Source organism: Etheostoma cragini, chromosome 20 (genome assembly GCF_013103735.1).
Source record: "Etheostoma cragini isolate CJK2018 chromosome 20, CSU_Ecrag_1.0, whole genome shotgun sequence".
NCBI lineage: Eukaryota > Metazoa > Chordata > Actinopteri > Perciformes > Percidae > Etheostoma > Etheostoma cragini.
This window is the reverse complement of record NC_048426.1, coordinates 6,967,503-6,972,975: the sequence shown is the minus strand read 5'-3', so window position 1 is coordinate 6,972,975 and position 5,473 is coordinate 6,967,503. Positions and strand designations below refer to the sequence as shown.

Sequence of the window (5,473 nt, the reverse complement as noted above, 5' to 3'; positions counted from 1 at the left end):
TGTAGGGTTAGAATCGGGACAGTTTTCCACATATTTAGCATAGTCATTTCACTAAAAATAATGTAACAGTATTTGATTGTTAATACAAATTAAATGTATCCCCCATACATATTTAGGTCTTATGTGGTTGAATGTGATGTTAGGATGTTGTATTTACTCATGTAGAGTTGGGGACTGGATTGCACTGCAAAGACAATCAACCAACCCAAAAGGCAGCTGAACTCTTTGTTAATAAGGACTGAAACGTGAATCAGGCAGCCATCCCCAGTGTCATTGAAGTTACTTGTTGTGTGTGCATTCAGAAGAGCAGTTCATATAGAATTGGCCGTAAAGTGTCATGGGCAATCACCACCATTTTAAAATGTCACGTTTAACCCGAGGTGAATTTGTTTAACATGTCTGTGTCATTTTGTCTCCATTTAAACTCCGGGTGAATGTAATATAGTAATCAGCACTTGTAAACAAAGTGTATTTTATCAGACGTTATAGACTATTATGAATAAATAATGAAAAGAAAATCTTTTTGTGTGTGTTTACTGGAGTCCATGAGTACTAAATGCTCTATGAAAACAGTTGAATAATGTCTTCTGTGGCTCTGGGAGGAACTTTCCAAAGTTTGAAACATAAACATCTTGGATTGGGCTTGAAACACCTTCTAACTAACTACTACTAACAACGAACTACTGGAACAACTCACTGGGTGCGTTTGTTTTTTGAGGCTTTTCCCCTTTATTACAGTGACAGTGGATAGACATGAAAGGAGAGAGATGGGGGACAACATGCAGCAAAGGTGCATTTTTGCCAAGAAACACCCAATTACTGAGCTTAGAACTGCTAACAGGGAGCTGACGCTTAAACTCACACTGGTGAGAGAATAAACATGAATTCATTACTCTTGATTCTGCTCTTTGGCCAACTTCTTCATGGCAAGAGATGCTGAGGCTCATGGGCATTATTATTATGTATTTAGGGCCGTTCACTATGCCAAACAACAAACGGATGGACAAAACAGGAACGTTGAAAAAAATTAAAATAAACTAGTAATTTTAACATAGGTCTAAGGACTTTACAACAGCCAGGAGGGCCCTGTGTTTCTATGGTCAGGAAAATTGGAGACATCAATAAAAGAAAAACTTAAAATTGGAATACACAATGGGGGGGAACTCCCACACAGACACTAGATGTAAAAATGAAATGTAGGATCCAGTGGTTTTGGAGCTTGACTCATAAAGTCAGGCTAGTTTTGCTGCTTTGACTTTGTCCATTCTTTTATATATCTGTTTATTTTTAATCCCCCAGCTTTAAGATATTGTAATACAAAATCACTGGAGTATTGCTTTAAATTCAATTTAATCTGTTTTTTTTGTTTCGTTTTTATCTCCACTCTATTGGGCTTCGGATCATAATTCAGATTAAAACCAGCAATAGGCTAGTAGTAGTGCGCCTTTAACGAGCGTCCGTGCGCACATGCGTAAAGTAGGCGATAGTAGGTGGTCGCGCATGGCATCTCCGTGGCTGCTCGCGCTCTGCCGTCCTCTGCCGCTGGGTCGCTGCTGATGCCGAGCGGAGCGGGGCGGCTGCAACCGCACTTCCCAAGATTGAAGTCGAACGAAACGGGATAGTAGGCTGAATGTGATTATGGATCGTCCGATCCGTTTCTCATCGCTCGGACAGCTGTAACGTCGGCGGACACGCGTGGATTCATCAAAGGTGAGAGTGCGGCTGTGAATCACGGAGGAGATATCTCCTCCTTATTCACCCCGGACCACTTATCCTCCCCATCTGATGCTGCTGCTGCCGATGATGGTGATGATGGTGATGCTCTAAACGCAACCTGCGTGATTCTCCTCCGGTGAAGGCCGGCTCCCTGGTAATTCCTCTTATTCGCCTGTCGAGACACCAGTGCGAACTGAAAAGATGCAGGATTGCCATTCTTTCTTATCCAAAAATGTTTTATGGGCATCACGACACAGCATTCCCATTGCGGAAATAAGGTAAATAGGAAGTTAAATCAGCATTATGGCTGCGTTTTGTGTTCTACCGTCGCTTCAGACGTGGATTTTAAGTGTTCCAGGATTCTTACTGTGAGAAATGAGGCTTTAGAAAGCGAGAAGTGGATGATATCAGCGGAAGAGAGGCACTGCAGTAACGGGTCCTCATGTTGACTCGCGTCAAAAGGATGTTGTCATTACCTCAAAGATGAAGGTGCGGTTACAGTAAAACGCACCTTTAAGGGCTTATAATGATAACCACACATTCTTACTGTATCAAAAAGCTGATATCTTAATTATTATAGCTTTATGGATATTTATGTGCAAATGAGTGAATGAAATTGACTGTAAATCCCATGAATTTTAGAATTCAGATCTTTGCCTTTCAATGTGCTCTGGTATGTGAATGGTTTGGCTCATGAATTATTAGGAACTTCTATGTTTCCTTATCTGCCATGGAGTGATCAACTAGGTGTTTGGTGTTTTTTGCCCCCAACATCTCCTTCCAGGCAGCGTGGCAATGTTCAGGGTAAATGTTAGGGTTAGCTGCCTGGAAGGCGAGGCAAAAAATCCCCATCGAGCAATCAACTACTGCATTAAACTCATTCAATTGCTGTCATGCACTGCTCACATTTTTCCAAACATTGCCTGCCAATGCAAGGCCTGAGTTGCCTACTCCTGAATTTCTGCAGTTACTTTATAGGCGGAATATTTACAATGAACCATTGTTATTTTGCTGACATGTGTTTGTTGGGTCTCCCACTGCATCACACATGTTTCTTCCCTTTCCTCCAAAGTACAACAGCACTCCTGTGACATAATATCCCTGAAAATACAGTGTGTGTTGCCCCATTTAGGATGCCATCCAATTGCTGTTGCTGTCTTAGGATGCAGTCATGCCAGTCAATTAATTGATCAGTGGCCCAACATCAAAATGAATATGCAAGCAATTAATCCTTTCAGTCATTTTTCAAGCAAACATTGTCCGGTTTTAGATTCTCAAAAGTCAGTGTTTTCTGTTTTACTCTTTCTTAGTGTCTGTTATATAAATTGAATATTTTTTAGATTGTGGTCAGAACAACATAACACTAAAAGATGTCACCCTGACGGCTATTACTGCAAATAATGTGTACTATCACTATCCATTAATCTTCAGATTATGTTGTCGATCAATCTATGAATTGTTTTGTATATAAAAATGTCAGAAAATAGTGAACAATGCCGTTGTAACTTCCTAGAGCCCAAACGACGTCTTGTTCTGTCAGAACAAAACATGTATTCATTTACTATCATATACGAGGCAGAAAAGCATTTCGTTACATTTGGATAGCGTTGACTAGCAAATGTTTGCCATTCCTGCTAAAAAATGACAAAAATGATTATATAAAGTGTCTCACTGTCTGTCTGTCTGTCTGTCTAATTGTTGCAGCTATGGGTATTTTTTTTTAACTCTTTTGACATTTCATACTTTTGATTTTTTGATATTATTAGGCTCCCCATCAGCTGATGCAGCACATCAGCTACTTAATCCCTAAAATACTTGTGTGTTGTAACCCTGATAATAATGTAACATAATCCTGAATATGACTGTATTTGAGTGGATGCCGGGGTCCTTTCAAACATCCTTGCTGTTGCCTGTAACCAGCAATAGGAACCACTCAACACAAGCCAGAGTAGCACGTTGGTGACTGGAAACAGGCCGTCATACGAGTAGAGATCACTGTGAGAAGAAGAGTCTCTAAAACACACAATGCAACAACAACAAAGAAATGGAGAACTCCTGCCTGTCTGTAGACTTCCTGAGGGTTGCAGAACCTTGGCTTTTTTGCTCTAGCTCAGGTCAGCAAACGCACCCTGTGAACATGCATGTGATCTAGGCATGTTTGAGGCGCTGGGTCCGAGGCTGTCCGGGGGAAACCAAGCGCTTCTCACTCATTGGCCAGCTGTAATGTGCTCTGTGTCCGTCATCATTAAGTGCTTCCTTTGCGGCTCTCAGTCGGTGTCATTAGCCCACAAGATGCAGTCATTGCTGAGCGGGATGTCATGGAGAATTATCATTTGCACAGACCGCGGGCGCTGGAGTGCTCCGCAGCCAGCTCACCAATATCTCTACAGGAAGAGAGGGAGGGGAAACAAAAGCACAAATTGAGAGCTAATGAAGTCCTTGAAGGAGGGAGAAAGGGGGAGGTGATAATTACTTCTTCAAAAGTCAACTACATTTACTCAGCGAGGAATAGCTTATCTTAGTAATGTTGACATCAAGTCAAAAGACAACCTCACTAACTCTTTCATTATGGCTTTTCTTCACAGGGTTGATGTTTAGGGCTTCACTTGTTTGACATTCACCCAGCAACAGGTAAATATTGAAAATCTTAAGTTGTATTTAAGACTAAAGTCTAAAAACAAAAACTATTTTACAATGCATCATGCCACAAATGGATGCAACTAATGTATTGACACATTTTCACATCTTCATTACATGAAAACACAAGGTAACATTATTGTGAAAGAGCAACTGAAGCTCTGTTTCTAGTTCAAACGTCCGCTGTTTAAGAAAAACCTCACCTGAAGAAACAGCATTAAAAGCCCAGATGACACTTATTGAGTAAAAGTAGATTGAAAGAATGAAAAAGGAAACCTGTAGTTTTGTCTTCCACAAGTCTGAGTACTATGTTAAAACCAGAAACAGACACGTAGAATGAATCAACTCTGAAGTCAGGCGACAGAGCACAACCTAAAGTTCAAACTGTTCAATGGAGTCTTTGGTATGAAAGAGATGAGTATCCTTTTGATTCCTCCCTACAGCATCTGATACCTGCATCCTGAAGATTAAAGTCTTGATTGAGTTGATTCAGTCAGTTGATTTTTATGCCAAGTACAGTTTGTCATCACTCTTCAAAGATATTGTGTGACATTTTTGGAAAGGCAGATTGAGCAAGGCTAGCCGTTTCCTGTCTTTATGCTAAGCTAAGAGGCTGCTGGCTGAAGCTTGGTTTCAATATCTCTAGTATTTCTTAAGCGGTTCAAATAGCAAATTAAATAAGAAGAATTTGACAGTTCAATGTCATAATCAAGCTAGCCTTTCAGAGTCTTTCAAAGCAATGAAACCTTCTCAAAAAAATCTGTTATTTTCATCCCTAACAAAACTGGTTACATCATCTCTCAAATAGCAAACCAAAGCCATCATCTAACTATTTTACAGTGAAGCGAATGGCTGGAATGATGACTAAGACAGTCCTTGATGTACAGGGTAAAGAATAAAGATGAAAGAACACGGTGTGTCCTTCTGGTAAACCAGCGTTTAGGATCATGTGAGGATGTGCTTTCTAGCTGACCATATAACAGAATAATGACCAGATCTTCTAGATTTAAAAGATGGTAACTCATGAGCTTCAGGTAAACATTTATGTTAAGTCTTACCACAAATATATATTGTTAGTCATAGTCTGAAACGTTTTCTTTAATTGCAATAATATTATAAT

At 40.1% G+C, this 5,473-nt stretch overlaps 1 protein-coding gene across 7 annotated transcripts in view; it reads left to right on the top strand.

Moving 5' to 3' along the window:
- The first annotated feature begins 1,469 nt into the window (after window positions 1-1,469).
- dtnbb (dystrobrevin, beta b) overlaps window positions 1,470-5,473 on the top strand; it is a 33,963-nt gene continuing 29,959 nt past the window's right edge. For 6 of the 7 annotated variants that reach the window (XM_034858480.1, XM_034858479.1, XM_034858484.1 and 3 more), the window contains exons 1-2: window positions 1,470-1,710; window positions 4,302-4,347. The gene's annotated coding sequence lies outside the window, so the exon portion shown is untranslated. The other variant, XM_034858481.1, reaches the window with a different exon arrangement.